The sequence below is a fragment of the Amblyraja radiata genome, chromosome 2, assembly GCF_010909765.2.
Source record: "Amblyraja radiata isolate CabotCenter1 chromosome 2, sAmbRad1.1.pri, whole genome shotgun sequence".
Classification (NCBI taxonomy): domain Eukaryota; kingdom Metazoa; phylum Chordata; class Chondrichthyes; order Rajiformes; family Rajidae; genus Amblyraja; species Amblyraja radiata.
Genome location: NC_045957.1, coordinates 109978363 through 110000276, shown reverse-complemented (window position 1 = coordinate 110000276; position 21914 = coordinate 109978363). Strand labels below are relative to the sequence as shown.

At 47.2% G+C, this 21914-nt stretch overlaps 1 protein-coding gene across 2 annotated transcripts in view; it reads right to left on the bottom strand.

Annotated features, from left to right (window-relative positions):
- The window catches only part of LOC116966958 (engulfment and cell motility protein 1), a 314863-nt gene extending 299743 nt beyond the window's left edge, over positions 1 to 15120 (bottom strand). The window contains exon 1 of one of the 2 annotated variants that reach the window (XM_033013349.1): positions 15038 to 15120. The gene's annotated coding sequence lies outside the window, so the exon portion shown is untranslated. The remainder of the gene's footprint in view (positions 1 to 15037) is intronic. The other variant, XM_033013359.1, reaches the window with a different exon arrangement.
- Between the last annotated feature and the right edge of the window lie 6794 nt (positions 15121 to 21914).

Below are 21914 nucleotides of genomic sequence, written 5' to 3'. Positions count from 1 at the left end.
CACCAGCATGCGATTGCATGCGGCGAGCGCAACCAAACCGGAAGTGGGGGCCGCGCGGAGGTCGAGTGATCCCGTACGAGTTGACGTGAAGTTCGATCGAAGGCGTACACCTTCAAGACGCTGCGTACGGCGTTGAGGCGCTGCGTACGGCGTCGAGATGCTGCGCACACCCGTTGAGGCGGAGCGTACGGCCTCAATGCGGCTGCGGGCCGGCAGGCCGTTGCCGCGCGGAATATTCGGATAGTGTCAGTTTTTCGGAGCCCCGCGCGTTGTCGGGACCAGCTCCGAACAACTCCATACGGCTCCGGCGATCGAAGTGGAACCAGCCCCGCGAGGCCGTCGCATGCTCGTGAGACAGGCCCTTAAAGCTCTTGTACACATTCAAAACTGCTTCACCACTCAGTATCATCTGCAGACAATTTCTCCAATCATTTTTGTTTTACTCAAGAGTTTTCTATTTGTCATCTGCACCGGGAACGGAACAATTACATTTTCACTTGCTGCAGCTTAATAGACCTTTAATGCAATAGCACAACAAATAAATATACAATAATCAATAATGCAATAAATTATTGATGATACTCGGTATTACGTAACCAGCCTTAAACCGAACAAAGTCTGCAGTACATAGTTGCTGATATTGTGCTTAGCCTTGTGTAGTGGGGTTAAGGGTCCCAGTGGTTGATGGGAAGCAGCTCCAGCCTGGATGTCACTCTTCTCAGGCTCCTGAACCTTCTTCTTGATGGCAGCAGCAAGTTGAGTGCATGGCCACGTTGGTAGGGTCTTCGATGATATTGGCTGTGTTTTTGAGGCAGCCCCTCTGGTAGATTGCTACGGTGATGTGATCATGTTCCTGGGTGTCGGAGGTACCAAAGATAGACACAAAGTGCTGGAGTAACTTGGCGGGTCACGCAGCATCTCAAGAGAAAAGGAGTAGATGACTTTTCGGGGTAAAACCCTACAGTCCCAGTCTGAAGAAAGGTTCCAACCCAAAACATCACCCATCCTTTTCCTCCAGAGATGTTGCCTGAACCGCTGAGTTACTCCAGTACTTTGTGTCTATCTTCGGTATAAACCAGCATTTGCAGTTCCACCCTACACATTTTGTATGAGTTACCAAACCAGGTCACGATGCAATCAGTGAGTATGCTCTCTACTGTATAAATGTAGAAGTTCATGTGTAGGAAGGAGTTGCAGATGCTGGTTTAAACCGCAGATAGACACAAAATGCTGGAGTAACACAGTGGGACAGGCAGCATCTCTGGATAGAAGGAATGGGTGATGTTTCGGATCAAGACCCGTCTTCAGAATGTAGAAGTTCAATTGAGTATTCAGCGACATGCCAAATCTTCTCAATCTTCAAAGGAAGAAGAGACATTGATTGCCAAGCTTTCTTTGTAATTGCATCAACTTACAGGGCCCAGGACAGATCTTCAGATATTTGCAAGCCCAGGAAATTGAAGCTGTTGACGCTCACCATTATCGTCCATTGATGAAGACAGGTTCATGGATCCTCAGCTTTCCCCTCCTCAAGTCAACAGTCAGTTCCTTGGTCTTGCTAACATTGAGAGCAAGATTGTTGTTCTGGCACCAGATATTCAATCTCCCATCTGCACACTGTCTCACCGTTATCCATTTTACATCCAAATACGGAGTTTGTACGTTCTCCCTGTGACCGCATGGGTTTTCACTGGGTGTTCTGGTTTAATCCCACACTCCAAAAAGGTTAATTGGCTTTGGTAAAATTTGTAAACTCTCCCTAGTGCATAGGATAGAACAAATCGCTGGCCGGTGTGGACTCAGTGGACCGAAGGACCTGTTTCCACACTGTATCTGTAAACTAAACTGACTAAAGTTATTAGCTGCCAGACCTGCCCCTTCCACAAAGCATAGAAAATTCAGATGCACTCACTATTTATGGTCATACATCAAAGAATGAACTTGGATTCATGAATTGCCTTTCAGGACCTTACAAAACCCAGTGCTACAGATCCTATAAAGCATCTTTGAAGTTTATCCACTGTCGTAAAATGGTACAGGTGGCAATCAAAGTGCAATGCAGATCATTTGCAGTAATGAGATCACCACCACATTAACTACTTTAATGCCAGTGATTAGGATATAAGATCTCCACTGTTCTGTGAAATAGAGTAGGGTATCCTGCAAGAGTACACAGGGCCTCTCTTTAACTTCTCACAATAAAGACATGAATAAAGTGCCAAGCAATGACCATGGAACTTGTGGTCTACAATCTGCTGAGGGAAACACATTCCCTGTTGACATAAAACACAAAACAGGAACAGGCCCTTCTGCCCACAATGTCTGTGCGGAACATACTGCCAAGATAAATCACATCTGACTGCACGTGATCATATTCCTCCATTTCCTGCATATCTGCCTATCCAAAAGCCTCTTAAAGCTACTGAAAAAAACCCAGCTTTAGCTTCCGCTACAGATCCGGCAATGTGAAATTGCCAAAGACAGGATTGAAAACAGTGACTTCATATAATGCAGTCACTTGGGAGGGGTTGAGCAGGCTACGACTTTATTCCTTGGAGTGCAGGAGGATGAGGGGTGATCTTACAGAGGTGTACAAAATCATGAGAGGAATATATCGAGTAAATGCACAGAGTCTTTTACACAGAGTAGGAGAATCAAGAACCAGGGGACATATGTTTAAGATGAAGGGGGAATAGAAACATAGAAACATAGAAATTAGATGCAGGAGTAGGCCATTCGGCCCTTCGAGCCTGCACCGCCATTCAATATGATCATGGCTGATCATCCAACTCAGTATCCCGTACCTGCCTTCTCTCCATACCCTCTGATCCCCTTAGCCACAAGGGCCACATCTAACTCCCTCTTAAATATAGCCAATGAACTGGCCTCGACTACCCTCTGTGGCAGGGAGTTCCAGAGATTCACCACTCTCTGTGTGAAAAAAGTTCTTCTCATCTCGGTTTTAAAGGATTTCCCCCTTATCCTTATGCTGTGACCCCTTGTCCTGGACTTCCCCAACATCGGGAGCAATCTTCCTGCATCTAGCCTGTCCAACCCCTTAAGAATTTTGTAAGTTTCTATAAGATCCCCTCTCAATCTCCTAAATTCTAGAGAGTATAAACCAAGTCTATCCAGTCTTTCTTCATAAGACAGTCCTGACATCCCAGGAATCAGTCTGGTGAACCTTCTCTGCACTCCCTCTATGGCAATAATGTCCTTCCTCAGATTTGGAGACCAAAACTGTACGCAATACTCCAGGTGTGGTCTCACCAAGACCCTGTACAACTGCAGTAGAACCTCCCTGCTCCTATACTCAAATCCTTTTGCTATGAAAGCTAATATACCATTCGCTTTCTTCACCTGCTGCACCTGCATGCCCACTTTCAATGACTGGTGTACCATGACACCCAGGTCTCGCTGCATCTCCCCTTTTCCTAGTCGGCTAATAGGAACCTGAGGGTTACCATTTTTTTTACACAAAGGATGGTGGGTATGTGGAACGAGCTGCCGAAGGAGGTAGTTGAGGCAGGTACTATCATAATGTTTAAGAGACATTTGGACAGGTACATGGATAGATAGGTTTAGAGAGTTATGGGCCAAGTGCAGGCTGGTGGGACTCGTGCATTTGGGAAATGTTGGTCGGCGTGGGCAAATCAGGCCAAGGTTTCCACACAGTATGACTCTGTGGTGTGGTAGCTGTACCAATGAAACAGAGCGGAATAGAAGAAAAAACTCACGGATTACAACTTCATCCACAGCTTTGCCAGCTGTCGGAGTGTAGAAATTCTAAATATTTCTTGACACTCAGGAACATCCAAAATATATAAAAAATTCAATTAAAATCAAAATAACGTGAAAATTAATTACTTACATCATTAATGTTTGATTTATAGGGCAGCAGGGTGGCACAGTGGTGGAGTTGCTGCCTTACAGCACCAGAGACCAGGGTTCGATATTGACCTCTGTACGGAGTTTGTATGTTCTGCTTGTGATGGCATGGGTTTTCCCCAGGGTGCTCCGGTTTCCTCCCACACTCCAATGATGTACAGGTTAGTAGGTTAATTGACTTTCGTAAAAAATTGTAAATTGTCCCTAGGATGTAGGATAGTTCTAGTGTACGGGGATCGCTGGTCGGCACACACTCAGTGGGCCGAAGGGCTTGTTTCCGCGCCGAATCGCTAAAATTAAACTAAAACTTAACATTTTGAATCAAAAGGTTACCTGAAACTTATTATCCTTAGAACAAGTTTACTCCATTCAAACAATAGTAATCTAACCTGGTGCAAATCCACCTAGCAAATTCCCCAACCTAAAGGTAGACAAAAAATGCTGGAGAAACTCAGCGGGTGAGGCAGCACCTATGGAGAGAAGGAATTGGTGACATTTCGGATCGAGACCCTCTTCAGATTCTCCAACCTAAACGTTGACGAAACCATGCTTTTCACCAGACTCCGCGAGGAATTCACCGCAAGCCGGAAAATCACCAGCGTAAACCAGCCGATACTAACTGGTGTATTCATGTAGAAGTTTAAACCTGCTGACATTTACCTATAAACTCAGTCCGCCACTGGAGGTTACATATATCTGAGGAAGGGTGTCTACCCGAATCGTCACCCATTCCTTCTCTCCAGAGATGCTGCATGTCCCGATGAGCTGCTCCAGCTTTTTGTGCCTATCTTCGGTTTAAACCAGCATCTGCAGTTCCTTCCTATATCTCATCTTTGGTTACAGGCCTCAGGAGTAAAGAGGAGTGGGGAAAAAAAGTGTATGGTGGAGCGGTAGAGTTGCTGCCTTACAAGCCTCAGATCATGTTGTCATCAGTGAGTTCGATCCTGTCCTCGGACTCTGTCTGTACAGAGTTTGCACGTTCTCCCTGTGACCGTGTGGGCTTCCTCCAGGTGCTCCAGTTTACTCCCACATTCCGTGTAGGTTTGTGTGTTAATTTGTTTCTGCAAATTGTCTAGAACTATCCTACACAGTAGGGTGATCATTGTCCCTCCTTTTCTGGCCCTGAACCGCCCTGATTTGTATCACCCATGCCCTTCCAGCCTCTAAGATCCCCATCTCCTTCCTTAATCTCAGTCTCTTCACTCTATAGACCAGGAACAATTCATTTCTGACATTAATCAAATTCGTGTAAATCCCCTTGGGACTTTTTACATCATTAAAAGCTTTTAGATTTTTTTATTGCAATCCCTCAGGATTGTCAATGATTTGCCTTCATTCAAGATAGTGGTTGTGGTGGGAGGCAGATACAATAGTGGTGTTTAAGAGGCTTTTATATAGACACATGAATATGCAGGGTATGGAGGGATATGGATCATGTGCAGATGAGATTAGTTTATCTTGGCATCATGTTCGGCAGAGGTGTGGTGAGAATGGCCTGCTTCTGTGCTGGCCACACATGCCAATAGGCTGGATGGGTACACCAGTCTTCACTCGTCGGCTTAAGCACTGCATTCTCAATACCATCCCAAATGATTCTACTCCACGATGTGATCATGGGCCAGAGGTTTCCAGGGGTAAGCACAGAGGAGGCTTTAAGATCATCCTCAAATGTTTCTTTATCTGGTAATCTCTACCCATGACACAATTCTGAAGAAGAAGTGTATTTTTTGGAAATCTTGTTTTGGACATGTGAACAATGTGATCAGTTAAATTTAGGGAGATTTATCAATCCTCAATCCTTCTGGCAATACCACCCCAAAGCACTTTACAACTTATACAGCACATCTGAAGTGTAGCCATTGCTGCATTGCAGGAAGTGATGCAGCCAATTTACACTGTAAGAACCATAATAAAGACACAGAGTGCTGGAGTAACTCAGTGGATCAGGCAACACATCTTTGGAGAACATGGATAGATGATGAAATGCCATCTATCAAAGCTTTCCAGAGATGCTGCCTGACCTGCTGAGTTACTCTAGCAGTGGGGTGGGAGATTGCAACCTTCACGTGGTCCACCCTGTTTCGACGAATGCAATCAATCTGGTGTGCACAATCAAATAAGATCAAATAGAACAAGTTGTCCTACAACTTTAGGCTGTGCACGCCACACACATGAAGAAGAGACTCTAGCAGTTTGTGCCTTTTTTGGTAAATCAGAATCTGCAATTCCTGGTTCAGTTTAGTTTGTGATACAGCGTGGAAACACCCCCTTCAGCCTATCGAGTTAGCACCGACAAGCGACCAATCATACACTGGTTCTATCCTACACACGAGGGACAATTTTTACAGGAGACAATTAACCTTCAAACTTGCACGTCTTTGGAATGTGGTAGGAAACCGGAGCACCTGGAGAAAACCCACGTGTTCACATACAAACTATAACTGTCCTCCCTACTCCAAATAGACAGCACCCATTGTCAGAATCAAACCCAGGGTCTCTGGCATTGGAAGGCGGCAGCTCTACCACTACACCACTGCTGATCATTTTCATTCTGAAATAATGAACCAATCACTTCTTCCCGTCCTATTGAACATGCAAGAATTATTGACCAGCATTTTAAAGCGTGCCACAGGATCAGTTTATATAAAAATACAGGGTGACCTTTGTTTATTGTGTCCTTTGGACAACACCATCCACATTTTGTGTACTAAGCCAAAAGTTGCCAATATGCTAGGCCAGGACAAGGGCCATAGAACATACAACAGTGCAGAAGTTGCTGGAGTAACTCAGAGGGACAGGCAGCATCTCTGGAGAGAAGGAATGGGTGACGGTTCCGGTCGAGAAACGTCCCCCTTTCCAGAGATGCTGCCTATCCTGCACAGTTACTCCAGCTTTTTGTGTCTATCTTCGGTTTAAACCAGCATCTGCAGTTCCTTCCTATACATACAACAGTACAGCACAGGAACAGGCCTTCCAGCCCACAGCGATAAAAATGATGCCAAGACCAACCCTTATCTATCTGCGCATAATCCATATTCAGGTGTCTCTACAAAAGTCACTTAAATGCCACGACCGTACCTGCCTCCACCACCATTATCCTGGGCAGCACATTTCAGGCACTCAACAACCTGTGCCCCACACATCTCTATACAGGTGCACAACCTTTTATCCGGAGTTCCGGAAACCGAAAAGCTCCGAAAACCGGACATTTTTTCCAGGATGTCGTCTGCACACCAAAGCTCGCGTTTGGCGCCAAACTTGACCCGAAACGACCTACGGTCAACCCAGGTCTGTACTACTGTAGCGGCTGCCTCCTCCCCGGAGACCAGGGAGACATTTAAACATCTGTAAATCATTGCTTAAATGTTAGTCAGTTAGTTTGGAGGGCTTTTGTGTAAAGGGGGGGGAAGGGGGGGTGAAGGGGGAAACTTTAATTCTTAGTCCCCTACCTGGTCGGAGAGGCGGGGAGCGGGCAATGCCTTACCGGGTCGCCGTGCAGTAAGCTCCGGAGCGCTGTGGCCGCCGACTCCCAACATCACGGAGCTGGAGCTGCGTGCGTCCGGCCGCGGGTGGCGCCGGTTGTAGCTCCGCGATGGGAGTCGGCGGCCACAGCGCTCCGGAGCTTACCGCACGGCGACCCGGTAAGGCATTGCCCGCTCCCCGCTGATATCCCAGCGCTGCGACGCTGCCGACTCCCAACATCGCGGAGCTGGGGCTGCGGGCGTCCGGCCGCGGGCGGCGCTGGATTTGGAGCGCCGCGCAGCCAGGGGTAGAGTTGCCGGGGTCAGAGCTCCAACCGGCGCAGCCCGCGGCCGGACACCCGCAGCCCCAGCTCCGCGATGTTGGGAGTCGGAGGCCACAGCGCTCCGGAGCTTACTGCACGGCGACCCGGTAAGGCATTGCCCGCTCCCCGCCTCTCCGACCAGGTAGGGAACTAAGAATTAAAGTTTCCCCCTTCACCCCCCCCCCACCACATAAAATCCCTCCAAACTAACTGACTAACATTTAAGCAATGATTTACAATGATTCCCCGGTCTCCGGGGAGGAGGCAGCCGCTCCAGACTTTTCAAGCCGCCCGCGCTACCTACCTAATCTACGCTAAAAATCTTCCATTCGGAAATCCGAAAAATTCCGAAATCCGAGAAGTGTTTGGTCCCAAGGCTTTCGGATAAAAGGTTGTGCACCTGTACTACTAAAACTCTTCCTATTGTTTGTGTTTGTGCCGAAGATGTGTCAATCTGTTTTTCCTATCTTCTTCCAAACGCTAGGCTACAGCCTTCCCATTTTCACATATCCTACTCACATTTTCCCCGTCATGCTCCCGATGTTGGGGAAGTCCAGGACAAGGGGTCACAGCTTAAGGATAAGGGGGAAATCCTTTAAAACCGAGATGAGAAGAACTTTTTTCACACAGAGAGTGGTGAATCTCTGGAACTCCCTGCCACAGAGGGTAGTCGAGGCCAGTTCATTGGCTATATTTAAGAGGGAGTTAGATGTGGCCCTTGTGGCTAAGGGGATCAGAGGGTATGGAGAGAAGGCAGGTACGGGATACTGAGTTGGATGATCAGCCATGATCATATTGAATGGCGGTGCAGGCTCGAAGGGCCGAATGGCCTACTCCTGCACCTAATTTCTATGTTTCTATGGTGATAAACATCTTCCTGTCGCATTCTCACCTATATTTCCGAAGATATTAATCCTTTAAATTTTAAAAACAGACCCAAAAACTCACCCATTGCTGAAACAAATACCGAGTGGGCGTCACAATGCAGGACGGGAACTCCGGGAGGGAGGGGCACTCAAGCCCTCATGGTGAACGAGGTGTGGCAGCGGCTGCCGGCACCCGATGCCTGGTGGCGAGGGTGGTGCTGCAGTCCCTGGCTGGAACCGAGCCTGGAGTGAGAGTCGAACCCGGGGCTTTGGCTAGGGCCGTGACCGGGGCCGAGAAAGAAGCCGCTGCTGGAACAAAGACGAGCCTGGGTCTGGGGTCAGGGACGAGCCCGCAGATGAAATTGGGGACTGCACTGCAGCCCAGGCTGCGGCCGAGCTGACGGCCAGAGCCGGGCCGAGCACGAGAACCAGACCAAATTCCAGGCCCTGTCGCTGCTCTACAACCTGGGTACGGCCTGGGCAGGGAATGGGAGTGAGGGGAGGAGGATGAGGGAAATGAGGAGGAGAGAGATGGGGTGGTAGAGGGAGATGGGGCGGTGTGGAGGAGGGAGATGCCCCCTCCCTATCTACCCTCACTCCCAGCTTCTCTACCCCCCTCCCTCTCCCTCGCCCTCTACCCTCCCTCCCTCTCCCTCTCCCTCTCCCTCTACCCTCCCCCTCCCTCTCTACTCCCCTCCCCTCCCTGCTCCCCTCCCGCTACTTCTCTACCCCCTCCCCCTCTACTCCCCTCCCTCAGCCCCCCCCACCCTCTCAGCCCCACCACCATCTCCGCCCAGCCCCCTCTCTGCCCCCCTCCCTCTCTACCCCCTTTCCTCTCTACCCCCCCTAACTCTCTACCACCCCTCCCTCTCTAGGGATTGAAGAGGGTGGGTGAAGTGGAGAAGGAGGGAGTGGTGGGGGATGAGGAGAAATGAGCCGCGCCGGCGCAGTTGGGGGCAATGCTTGAGTGGTGGAATATTGCATTGGGGGAACGGATTGCATTGGGGGAACGGGTGAGTAGTGTAATCTTGAGTTGGGGAGCTGCACTTGGTCTAGTCTCCTTTAAACTTTGCCCCTCTAGCCTTTGCCCTCTCATATTTGATATTTTCATCCTTTGATATTTCTATGCATATACGAACACAACAAATTCCCCAGCGAAACTTCTCAATTCATTGAAGCATGTTTAAATAATCGTGTACTGAAGCCATTTAGTGCATTTTTCCCATTAATTTCTCCAAAGTAATCACGTAATGCGAAAACAGATGTTCTGGTTCAGAATTTTCTCACTACTATGATAACATTGCTAAAAATAAATAAGCCCACCCTTAACCATGAGTCAGTTTAAATAATAATTCCTTTCCAAACTGTTTAGGGGCTGTCCCACTGCGGCGACCTAAATGGCGAGTTTAGAAGATTTTAGGAGTGTTTGAAAAAGTGTCATGTAGAAGACCTCCTTCGACCATGTTGAAGATTAGCTTCGGGAAAATTGGACATCGAATAGTGGAGAGTGAAGACTACCTCCTTCGATCTCCCTTCGACTATGTTGAAGATTATCTACGACTACCTTAGACTACCTTCGATTACCTTTGATACCCTCGATTACCTACGAATAGTATGCGGACCTACTACGACCAGTGGCGGACTGGCCAGGGTGTCAGCTTGCCCGATGGCAAGTGGGCCCCTGATGAAGTGGGCCCCCTATATCAAGCGGGCACCTGATGAAGTGGGCCCCCTTTGTCTCCTGGCAACCAATACTTTTAGACCCAGTCTGCCACTGACTACGACTTACTTCGACTAAACCTACGAGTAAAAAAAATATTGATTTTTTTCCATGGCGACCTTTTTTTACTTGCAGGCATTTTTCAGCAAATACGCCGTGACCTATCTGAGGCCTCGAGTATGCGGTGACTACTCACAAGCATGAAGGAGTTACAAAGACCTCCTAGGACCTCGTGTCGACCAAGCTGCGAGTATGAGTCGAGGGCAAACTCTTCTAAACTCGCCAATTAGGTCGCCGCAGTGGGGCAGCCCCTTTAGGGTCCATAGTATAAATATCGCTGGGACGAGTTCCAATAAGTGGAATACTGAAATTCTACTCAAATTTTGTTTACATTATGCATACTCTGTACTTCCGATGGCGCTGGTGCCAGCTGCCTCCACCTTCAGCCTTTTTGTTTTTTTGTTTTGTTTTTTTTGTTATGTTGAAGTGTGTTTTTTATTTTTTTTTTAATGTTTTGATGTGAGGGAAGAGGGTACGGTAAGGGGGATACCGTCCTTCAGTCGCTTCCTGGAGAGGACGCGACTATTATTCGAGTCGCGTCCTCGCCCCCCCCCCCCCCCCAGCGACCTACCTACTGGATTGGCGTGGTCTTTCCTGCCTGGACCGACCAGAGCTCCAGCAGCGGCAGGGCAGCGCTGATACATCGCGGGGCTGGCGATGCCTTACCGGGGATCGCCGTCTGGAGCCCGGAGTGCTGGGCCTGCGGCACCAACATCCTGGAGCTGTGGTTCGCAGAGCTCCCAACGCGGGCGGCGCTGACAAACATCGTGGGGTCCTGCGACTCTGCCCGGCTCGGCCTGCGGACTCGGGAGCTGCGGACTCCGGTGGGAAGCGGCTGATCGGGAGGTCCGGGCCGCTGAGGAGGATTTTCACCGTCGGGGTTCGGCGTCGGCGTTCTCTCAGCCCGGCGAGAGGGCCTGAGCATCGGGCCGCCCGAGGTGGCGACTGCGGGTGCTCGGAAGGCCCCGACCACGGATGAACATCTGGGAAGATCGGAGGGGAGGCTGGCTGGACTATGGTGGCTGGCTGGACTATGGTGCCTTCCTCACCTTGGTGCCATTGTGTTATGTTGTGTTGTGGACTTTGTGTTTGTGCTTTTTTTTAAAAATTCTATTTTATTTTTAATATGCTTTATTATTTATTTATTTTTATGATACTGACTGTAAAGGGAAATTAATTTCGTTGTCTCTAATTGAGACAATGACAATAAATTTGAATACAATACAATACAAAATTCTCTGGAGTTTAGAAGGATGAGAGGTTATCTTATTGAAACATATCAGATTATTAAGTGTTTGGACACGCTGGAGGCAGGAAACATGTTCCCGATGTTGGGGGAGTCCAGAACTAGGGGCCACAGTTTAAGAATAAGCGGAAAGCCATTTAGAACAGAGATGAGGAAACACTTTTTCTCACAGAGTTGTGAGTCTGTGGGATTCTCTCCCTCAGAGGGCGGTGGAGGCAGGTTCTCTGGATGCTTTCAAGAGAGCTAGATAGGGCATTAAAAATAGCGGAGTCAGGGGATATGGGGAGAAGGCAGGAATGGGGTACTGATTGGGCCATGATCAGCCATGATCACATTGAATGGCGGTGCTGGCTCGAAGGGCCGAATGGCCTACTCCTGCACCTATTTTGCAGGAAAAACCCCCAATAAATTTCAACACGACGTCCCAGTAAAGTGAAAACAAACCCCGTGTTCATTTCATACTGTTCAAAAGGGATGCATCCGCTGCTCTAGATGTCAGCTGATTTACATCGGTGAGACCAAGCGTAGGTTGGGCGATCGTTTCGCCGAACACCTCCGCTCAGTCCGCAATAACCTACCTGACCTCCCGGTGGCTCAGCACTTCAACTCCCCCTCCCATTCCCAATCCGACCTCTCTGTCCTGGGTCTCCTCCATTGCCAGAGTGAGCAACAGCGGAAATTGGAGGAACAGCACCTCATATTCCGTCTGGGGACCTTGCGTCCTTATGGCATTAACATTGAATTCTCCCAATTTGGCTAGCCCTTGCTGTCTCCTCCCCTTCCTTAACCCTCTAGCTGTCTCCTCCCACCCTCCCATCCGCCCGCCCTCGGGCTCCTCCTCCTCCTCCCCTTTTCCTTCTTTCTTTCCCCCCCCCCACCCCCCATCAGTCTGAAGAAGGGTTTCGGCCCGAAACGTCGCCTATTTCCTTCGCTCCATAGATGCTGCTGCACCCGCTGAGTTTCCCCAGCAATTTTGTGTACCTTCATTTCATACTGATCGTTTTCCAAGTACTGTTTTGTTTACAAATATTATAAAAGACGGCACACAGTTACAAACGACCTGTTAAAATACAGCAGTTGCACTCTCAACTTCCAGAAGGCTTTCGACAAGGTCCCACATAAGAGATTAGTTTACAAACTTAAAGCACACGGCATTGGGGGTTCAGTATTGATGTGGATAGAGAACTGGCTGGCAAACAGGAAGCAAAGAGTAGGAGTAAACGGGTCCTTTTCACAATGGCAGGCAGTGACTAGTGGGGTACCGCAAGGCTCAGTGTTGGGACCCCAGCTATTTACAATATATATTAATGATCTGGATGAGGGAATTGAAGGCAATATCTCCAAGTTTGCGGATGACACTAAGCTGGGGGGCAGTGTTAGCTGTGAGGAGGATGCTAGGAGACTGCAAGGTAACTTGGATAGGCTGGGTGAGTGGGCAAATGTTTGGCAGATGCAGTATAATGTGGATAAATGTGAGGTTATCCATTTTGGTGGCAAAAACAGGAAAGCAGACTATTATCTAAATGGTGGCCGACTAGGAAAAGGGGAGATGCAGCGAGACCTGGGTGTCATGGTACACCAGTCATTGAAAGTGGGCATGCAGGTGCAGCAGGCAGTGAAGAAAGCGAATGGTATGTTAGCTTTCATAGCAAAAGGATTTGAGTATAGGAGCAGGGAGGTTCTACTGCAGTTGTACAGGGTCTTGGTGAGACCACACCTGGAGTATTGCGTACAGTTTTGGTCTCCAAATCTGAGGAAGGACATTATTGCCATAGTGGGAGTGCAGAGAAGGTTCACCAGACTGATTCCTGGGATGTCAGGACTGTCTTATGAAGAAAGACTAAATAGACTTGGTTTATACTCTCTAGAATTTAGGAGATTGAGAGGGGTTCTTATTGAAACGTACAAAATTCTTAAGGGGTTGGACAGGCTAGATGCAGGAAGATTGCTCCCGATGTTGGGGAAGTCCAGGACAAGGGGTCACAGCTTAAGGATAAGGGGGAAATCCTTTAAAACCGAGATGAGAAGAACTTTTTTCACACAGAGAGTGGTGAATCTCTGGAACTCCCTGCCACAGAGGGTAGTCGAGGTCAGTTCATTGGCTATATTTAAGAGGGAGTTAGATGTGGCCCTTGTGGCTAAGGGGATCAGAGGGTATGGAGAGAAGGCAGGTACGGGATACTGAGTTGGATGATCAGCCATGATCATATTGAATGGCGGTGCAGGCTCGAAGGGCCGAATGGCCTACTCCTGCAACTAATTTCTATGTTTCTATGTTTCAACCCAGCTTGTGCCTGTGTTTTATCTGGTTGGCAAGTTGTTTGTTTGTTCTAGTTCTTAAAGAAACGTTCTTCAAATGAATCATTTGGGGGATGGGGGGGGGGTTGAAGTGAATGCAAGTAATTTGCCTCATCCTTCCAAGAAAGAACACAGCCTCTGCTCTAAATTAGTAGTCATTCTTTCCATTGCCTGTCTAGCACTCTGCTATGCGGGGGGGGGGGGGGGGGGGGGGTGCAAAATAAATGGGACTCCTCAGTATGTAAGCAAGAAGGAGTTTCATCTCGAGACCTTTCTTTAGACTCCAGCAGTTTGTGTCTATCTCCGCTGTTACTCTAGCACTTTGTGTCTATCTTCCGTGCAAACCAGCATCTGCAGTTCCTTCCTACAAAAGGGGAGAGTTTCATACTGTGCGTTGCAGGAGACTTTTTCCAAATGTTGTTCTAATGAAAAGTCAGAACCGAGGCCAAATCCAGCTCAGTGTTTCCACTCCACCCACTGGACGCTGGCCTCGGGTGAGTGATGCAGTACGGTTTGTCTTGGGTTAGGGGGTGTTGGAGCCACGGACGAGGTGCAAGTGGACCAACATATGGCCGCGTCCCGCCACCCGCGCGCCCCGGGAATCGCCCCGGGGAACTTCTGCTGCACCAGCACCATTTTACACTTTTATTTTTGTTTTGTTTTTTTTTGTTCCCTCCGTGCCACTTCCTTTAGACGGACAGGGGATGCAGCAATAACAGTGGTAATTGCAATCAATCCCCCGAAAGGGCCCGATTGCAAAAAGCCTAATCTCTCCCAAATGCATGCACCGATCACTGAATTCTTGAATGCATGCAAGAGTACGAGCAGACTGAGCTCGAGCAGTGGCGAGGTGGCTCTGACCGGCAACTAGTGATTAGAAGACAAGATGTTGCAAGCAGAGAGCACGAGGCCCAGTTGCAAACTGGAAATAGTGATATAATGCACCGGCTCGGGGAGGAGACCACGCACAAAGCTCAATTCAAACAAATTAAAAAAAAACATTGCGAGGACGTTGAGGGGGGTTAAAATCCCTTCGCTCCGCTTTAGGCATAGCAATAATTACTTAAAGCAACGTTAATTTCACCCCGCCACCCCCCTGCGCAAAGATAGTGGGGATGCTGACTTTAATTATTAACCGATTGCTCTGAAGAGGTCTGAAAGAAGGGATGACCTACCTCCTAGTGCAGCCGTCTTCTCCACCATCTCAACCCCAGCAGCCGTGCGCTCTCTCTACCGCTGTCACCCGTGCACGCCTCCTGCTGGTCACTCCCTTCAACTGGGAATCAACTCCGTTTCTTGATCAATGACCCACATTCAACTTTTGGCAGAGGAAAATAAACATAAACTTCATAACAAGAGGATTTCAGTATAGGAGTAAAGAGTATCTTCTGCAGTTGTATAGGGCTCTGGTGAGACCACATCTGGAGTATTGTGTACAGTTTTGGTCTCCTAATTTGAGGAAGGACCTCCTTGTGATTCAGATTCAGATTCAGATTCAATCTTTATTGTCATTGTGCAGTGTACAGTACAGAGACAACAAAATGCAGTTAGCATCTCACCCAGAAGAGCGAACATAGAATAATGGAACATCAAAATATATATATGTACATACATTAGCAATAGTGCAATTTTTCTGGGGGAAGAAGTGTCGGGGGGGGGGGGGGGGTGACTGGCAATCACCAAGGTGCAGAGTTAAGTAGTGCAACAGCCGCAGGGAAGAAGCTGTTCCTGGTCCGGCAACGGAGAGACCTGTAGCGCTTCCCGGATGGGAGGAGGGTAAACAGTCTGTGGTTGGGGTGAGAGCAGTCCTTGACGATGCTGCGCGCCCTTCGCAGACATCGCTTGCTTTGGACAGACTCAATGGAGGGGAGTGAGGAACCGGTGATGCGTTGGGCAGTTTTCACCATCCTCTGCAGTGCTTTCTGGTCGGAGACAGAGCAGTTGCCATACCATACTGTGATACAGTTGGTAAGGATGCTCTCGATAGTGCAGCGGTAGAAGTTCACCAGAATCTGAGGAGACAGATGGACCTTCCTTAGTCTCCTCAGGAAGAAGGGACGCTGGTGAGCCTTCTTGACCAGTGTTGAGGTATTGTGGGTCCAAGAGAGGTCATCAGAGATGTTGACCCCCAGAAGCCTGAAGCTGAGGCAGTGCAGCATAGGTTCACGAGATTGATCCCTGGGATGGCGGGACTGTCATATGAGGAAAGATTTAAAAGACTAAGCTTGTATTCACTGGAGTTTAGAAGGATGAGGGGGTTCTTATAGAAACATAAAATTATAAAAGGATTGGACAAGCTAGATGCAGGAAAAATGTTCCCAATGTTGGGCGAGTCCAGAACCAGGGGGCCACGGTCTTAGAATAAAGGGGAGGTCAATTAAGACTGAGGTGAGAAAAATCTTTTTCACCCAGAGAGTTGTGAATTTATGGAATTCAATGTCACAGAGGGCAGTGGAGGCCAAGTCACTGGATGGATTTAAGAGAGAGTTAGATAGAGCTCTAGGGGCTAGTGGAGTCAAGGGATATGGGGAGAAGGCAGGCACGGGTTATTGATAGGGGAAGATCAGCCATGATCACAATGAATGGCGGTGCTGGTTTGAAGGGCCGAATGGCCTCCTCCTGCACCTATTTTCTATGTTCCTATGTTTCTAACAACAAAATGTGTCTGAACTAGATATTTTCATCAGTGAAGGTAGCACTAGACTTCTGATTTGCTCAGGTGATGAGATGCATGGGACGTAGTGGCATTAAAAAAAAACATTTGGAAGGGTATAATATGGATAAGAAAGATTTAGAGGGATAGATACAAAATCGCTAAAGTAACACAGCAGGACAGGCAGCATCTGTGGAGAGAAGGAATGGGTGACATTTCGGGTTGAGACCCTCCTTCGGACTGATCCACACAAGATTCAGCGATATGAGCCAAACAGGAGCAGGTGCGACTAGTAGATGGGGCATCAATAGACAATAGGTGCAGGAGTAGGCCATTTGGCCCTTCGAGCCAGCACCGCCATTCAATGTGATCATGGCTGATCATCCCCAATCAGTACCCCGTTCCTGCCTTCTCCCCATATCCCCTGACTCTGCTATTTTTAAGAGCCCTATCTAGCTCTCTCTTGAAAGCATCCAGGGAACCTGCCTCCACTGCCCTCCACAGGCAGAGAATTCCACAGACTCACCACTCTCTGTGAGAAATAGTGTTTCCTCATCTCCGTTCTAAATGGCTTACTCCTTATTCTTAAACTGTGGCTCCTGGTTTTGGACTCCCCCAACATTGGGAACATGTTTCCTGCCTCTGGTGTGTCCAAGCCCTTAACAATCTTATATCTTTCAATGAGATCCTCTCTCATCCTTCTAAACTCCAGAGTGTACAAGCCCAGCTGCTCCATTCTCTCAGCATATGACAGTCCCGCCATCCCGGGAATTAACCTTGTAAACCTACGCTGCACTCCCTCAATAACAAGAATGTCCTTCCTCAAATTAGGGGACCAAAACTGCACACAATACTCCAGGTGTGGTCTCACTAGGGCTCGGTACAACTGCAGAAGGACCTCTTTGCTCCTGTATTCGATTCCTCTTGTTATAAAGGCCAACATGCCATTCGCTTTTCTCACTGCCTGCTGTACCTGCATGCTTACTTTCATAGACTGATGTACAAGGACCCCCAGATCCCATTGAACTTCCCCTTTTCCCAACTTGACGCCATTTAGATAGTGATCTGCCTTTCTGCTTTTGCTACCAAAGTGGATAACCTCACATTTATCTGCATTAAACTTCATCTGCCATGCATCTGCCCACTCCCCCAACCTGCCCAAGTCACCCTGCATTCTCATAGCATCCTCCTCACAGTTCACACTGCCACCCAGCTTTGTGTCATCTGCAAATTTGCTAATGTTACTTTGAATCCCTTCATCCAAATCATTGATGTATATTGTAAATAGCTGCGGTCCCAGCACCGAGCCTTGCGGTACCCCACTAGTCACTGCCTGCCATTCTGAAAGGGACCCGTTAATCCCTACTCTTTGTTTCCTGTCTGCCAACCACTTCTCTATCCATGTCAGCACTCTACCCCCAATAACGTGTGCCCTAATTTTGCCCACTAATCTCCGATGTGGAACCTTATCAAATGCATCGTGGTCGGCATGGCCAAGTTGGGCCGAAGGGCCTGTTTCCATGCTCTGACTGCCTATTGCGGATATGGTTCAGCGACATTACAGTAAACCCTTGGTATCAGAAAGTTGGGCACAGGAATCCAACGGCAAGGTTTCAAGGGTTTCATGGTCAGTTTATTGTCACATGTACTAACTAAGGTACAGTGAAATTCGAATTACCCTGTGTTTGAATGAGAAATGTACACTAACTCTCACCGCAGCACCAAAGCTGCACAATTGCAGTGCCAATCCTTCACAGGTGGAGTATTGGTTTATTATTGTCACATGTATCAAAATACGGGTATGCTATTCTGGGATTGATGCAAAAGACCCTGCATCGCTGTTGAAAAGTCATTGAATTTTAAACATAGAAATACCCACAACTGATGGAATTAGAAGTGACTGGGAACAAGAATTAGCTATAAAAATTTCAAAAGAGAGCTGGGATAATCATTTACTACAGGTGCATAAATGTTCGATCAACGTACGACATACTCTCATTCAATTCAAAACATTACATAGACTATATTATTCAAAAACTAAAATAAATAAATTCTTCCATAATGTCTCACCCATCTGTGATAAATGTCTGTGTCAAGAAGCTACCATAGCGCATTCTTTCGTTTTTTGTACAAAAATACAAAAATTCTGGAATGAAATATTTGACATCTTTACAAAATTAATTAAAATAAAACTGGTACCAAAACCAGAATGGATTATTTTTGGAATATCGGAAGGTAACCCTGAACTAAACGTGTTTCAGAAGAATTTACTCAATTATGGGCTAATAATGGGAAAAAAGCTTATACTTAAATTCTGGAAAAATGCGCCCACACCAACAATAAAAATGTGGATATCAGATATGTTTGAAACACTACATCTGGAAGAGATGAGATTCCTCTTAGCAGGCAAAGCAGACCAATTCCAAAAGACGTGGTGTACGTTTTTGGAACTATTACAAGCATGAGGTGCAATAGTAATTAAAAAAATAAATAAAAAATTAAATAAATAAATGGTACCAGGATCTGGCAACAAAAACAACAACAAAAACAGACTTGGTTGCAAGTTCCCTTTCTGCGGAGTTTAATGTTATAATAGAGCGATTGTTTCTCCTCTCTTTTTCCTTCTTTTCTAGGGTCTACTTTCTTTCTTTCTTTACTTCCTTCTCTAACTTCTTTTCTAAGGGGCTTTCTTTTCTCAACACTCTCTTGCACCTTCACGACTCTTGCGCACTTTCCTTACTTTCTTTACTTCTATCTTTTTCTTAAAGCTTAAAAAATGAAGCGGTACAAAAAAAATGTATTAAGACATATGTGTTGTGTATTATTGTAACTTAACGTACTTCTAATAAAAATAAAATAAAAAAAAAATAAATAAAAAAAAGTAATTGAACTGAAATATTAACTATTTCTATACAGATCTGTTGAGCTTTTCCAACATTTTCTATTTTCATTTCTAATTTCTGTAATTTCTGCGGTATTTTGAAGAATAGAGACGAGCCCTAGACAATTATCACGTAATCGATCTAAGGCCTTTACCACATTTACCACGTTTGTTTGTGGAATCTTTGCATTGAAATTGGCTGTCACATTTCCTGCATCTCAGCAGTGAATACACTACATAAGAACAAACACAAGGTAGAAACATTGAACATAGAAACATGGAAAAATAAGTAAAGGAGTAGGCCATTCGGCCCTTCAAACCAGCTCCACCATTCAATATGATCATGGGTGATCATCAAAAATCAGTACCTGGTCCTGCTTTTTCCCCATATCCTTTGATTACTTTAGCCCTAAGATCTAAATCTAACTCTCTTGAAAACTTCCAGTGAATTGACCTCCATTGTCTTATGAAGCAGAGAATTCCACAGATTCACAACTCTCTGGGTGAAGATGTTTTTGCTCATCTCAGTCCTAAATGGCCTACCTCTTATTCTTAAACTGTGACCCCTGGTACTGAAGGAACCCGGCAAAATCTGGCAACATTTCAGATCAGAATCCTTTATCAATCTGAAGAAGGGTTCCAACCAAAAACATCACCTGTGCATTATCTCCCCAGAAGCTGCACGACCAGCCAGAACTTTGAGTTTTACTCAAGGTTCCAGCATCTGCAATTCCTTATGTTCACACTTAATAAGAATATCATCATTCAAAATGCTTTAAGGTATTCTGTGGTATGAAAGATACTATATAAATGCAAACATCCTTCTGCACGCTTGAGTGAAATAAATTGGCATTCATTGGTTCACTCAAAATGGTGCACTTGTTTCATTGCGTTACCTGCTTTGATTTAGCTTTCCCAGGCATGAGAGGGGACACATGCTACTTGCAGCAAGGATTGTTCTTGTGACATTGAATTTATCCATAGTGAGGCCATTTGACAATAGGTGCAGGAGTGGGCCATTCGGCCTTTCGAGCCAGCACCGCCATTCAATATGAGCATGGCTGATCATCCACAATCAGTACCCCGTTCCTGCCTTCCCGCCATACCCCCTGACTCCGCTATCTTTAAGAGCTCTATCTAATTCTCTTGCAAGCATCCAGAGAATTGGCCTCCACTGCCTTCTGAGACAGAGGATTCCACAGATTCACAACTCTCTGGGTGAAAAAGTTTTTTGCTAATGTTACTTTTGGTGATGTTACTTTTACCACTGGGGCGCCGCATACAGTCTGTCCGTTTTTTCCATCCTTTTTTTATTTTTTAGTTTGTTTAAAAGTATGTTGAGGAGGTTTCTTTAGTTTTTCTATGTGGGGGAAGGGGGTAGGGTAACGGGGAAACCGTCTCCCAGTCACCTCCTGGCGAGGATGCGACTATTCTCCGAGTCGCGTCCTCGCCCCCCTCCTCGCGGCCTACCAACTGGATTGGCGCGGCCTTTCCTGCCGGGAACCAGACTAGAGCTCCAACAGAGGCTGCGCAGCGCTGGATACATCGCGGAGCGGACGATGCCTCACCTGGGATCGCCGTTTGAAGCTCCGGGGTGCTGGGCCTGCTGCAACAACATCACAGGGCTGTGGTTTGAACAGCTTCCAGCGTGGGCGGCGCAGACTTCAACATCGCGGTGCCCTTGGGCCCTTTGCCGAGAGCCGCCAGCGTGGGTCTCCGCTCGGCGCGGCCTGTGGACTTCGGGAGCCGCAGACTCCGGTAGGAAGTGGCCGATCCAGATGTCCAAGCCGCTGAGGTTGTTCTCCCGTTCCGACATCGGAGTTCCATCATCCAGGTGAGATGGACTGAGCATCAGGCCACCCATAGCAGCGACTGCAGAGGGCTGCGGAGGGCTCGGGCGGCCCCGACCACGGGTGTACATCAAAGAACATCAAAGAGGAGGATGACTGAACTTTAGGCCTTCACTCACAGTAGGAAACTTTGATTCCACTGTGCAGGGTATGTTTATGTTAAAATACCATCGTGTTTTGTTCTTTTTTATTCGTATGGCTGTATCTTGACCCCAAATTTCACTGTACCAATTGGTGCATGTGACAATAAATGTCTCTTGAATCTCTTGAATCTTGAATACCTTCATCTAAATCATTGATGTATATTGTAAATAGCTGTGGTCCCAGCACCGAGCCTTGTTGTACCCCACTAGTCACTGCCTGCCATTCTGAAAGGGACCTGTTAATCCCTCCTCTTTGTTTCCTGTCTGCCAACCAATCTTCTATCCATGTCAGTACCCTACCCCCAATACCATGTGCTCTAATTTTGCCCACTAATCTCCCATGTGGGACCTTATCAAATGCTTTCGGAAAGTCCAGGTACATCCACTGGCTCTCCCTTGTCCATTTTCCTAGTTACATCCTCAAAGAATTAGCCCAGAAGGAAAATAGAATCTTATGGAGAGAACCATGGCACAGAGACAATACATGGTAGGAAACTTGCATAAGAATACCCTCGCACCAACTGA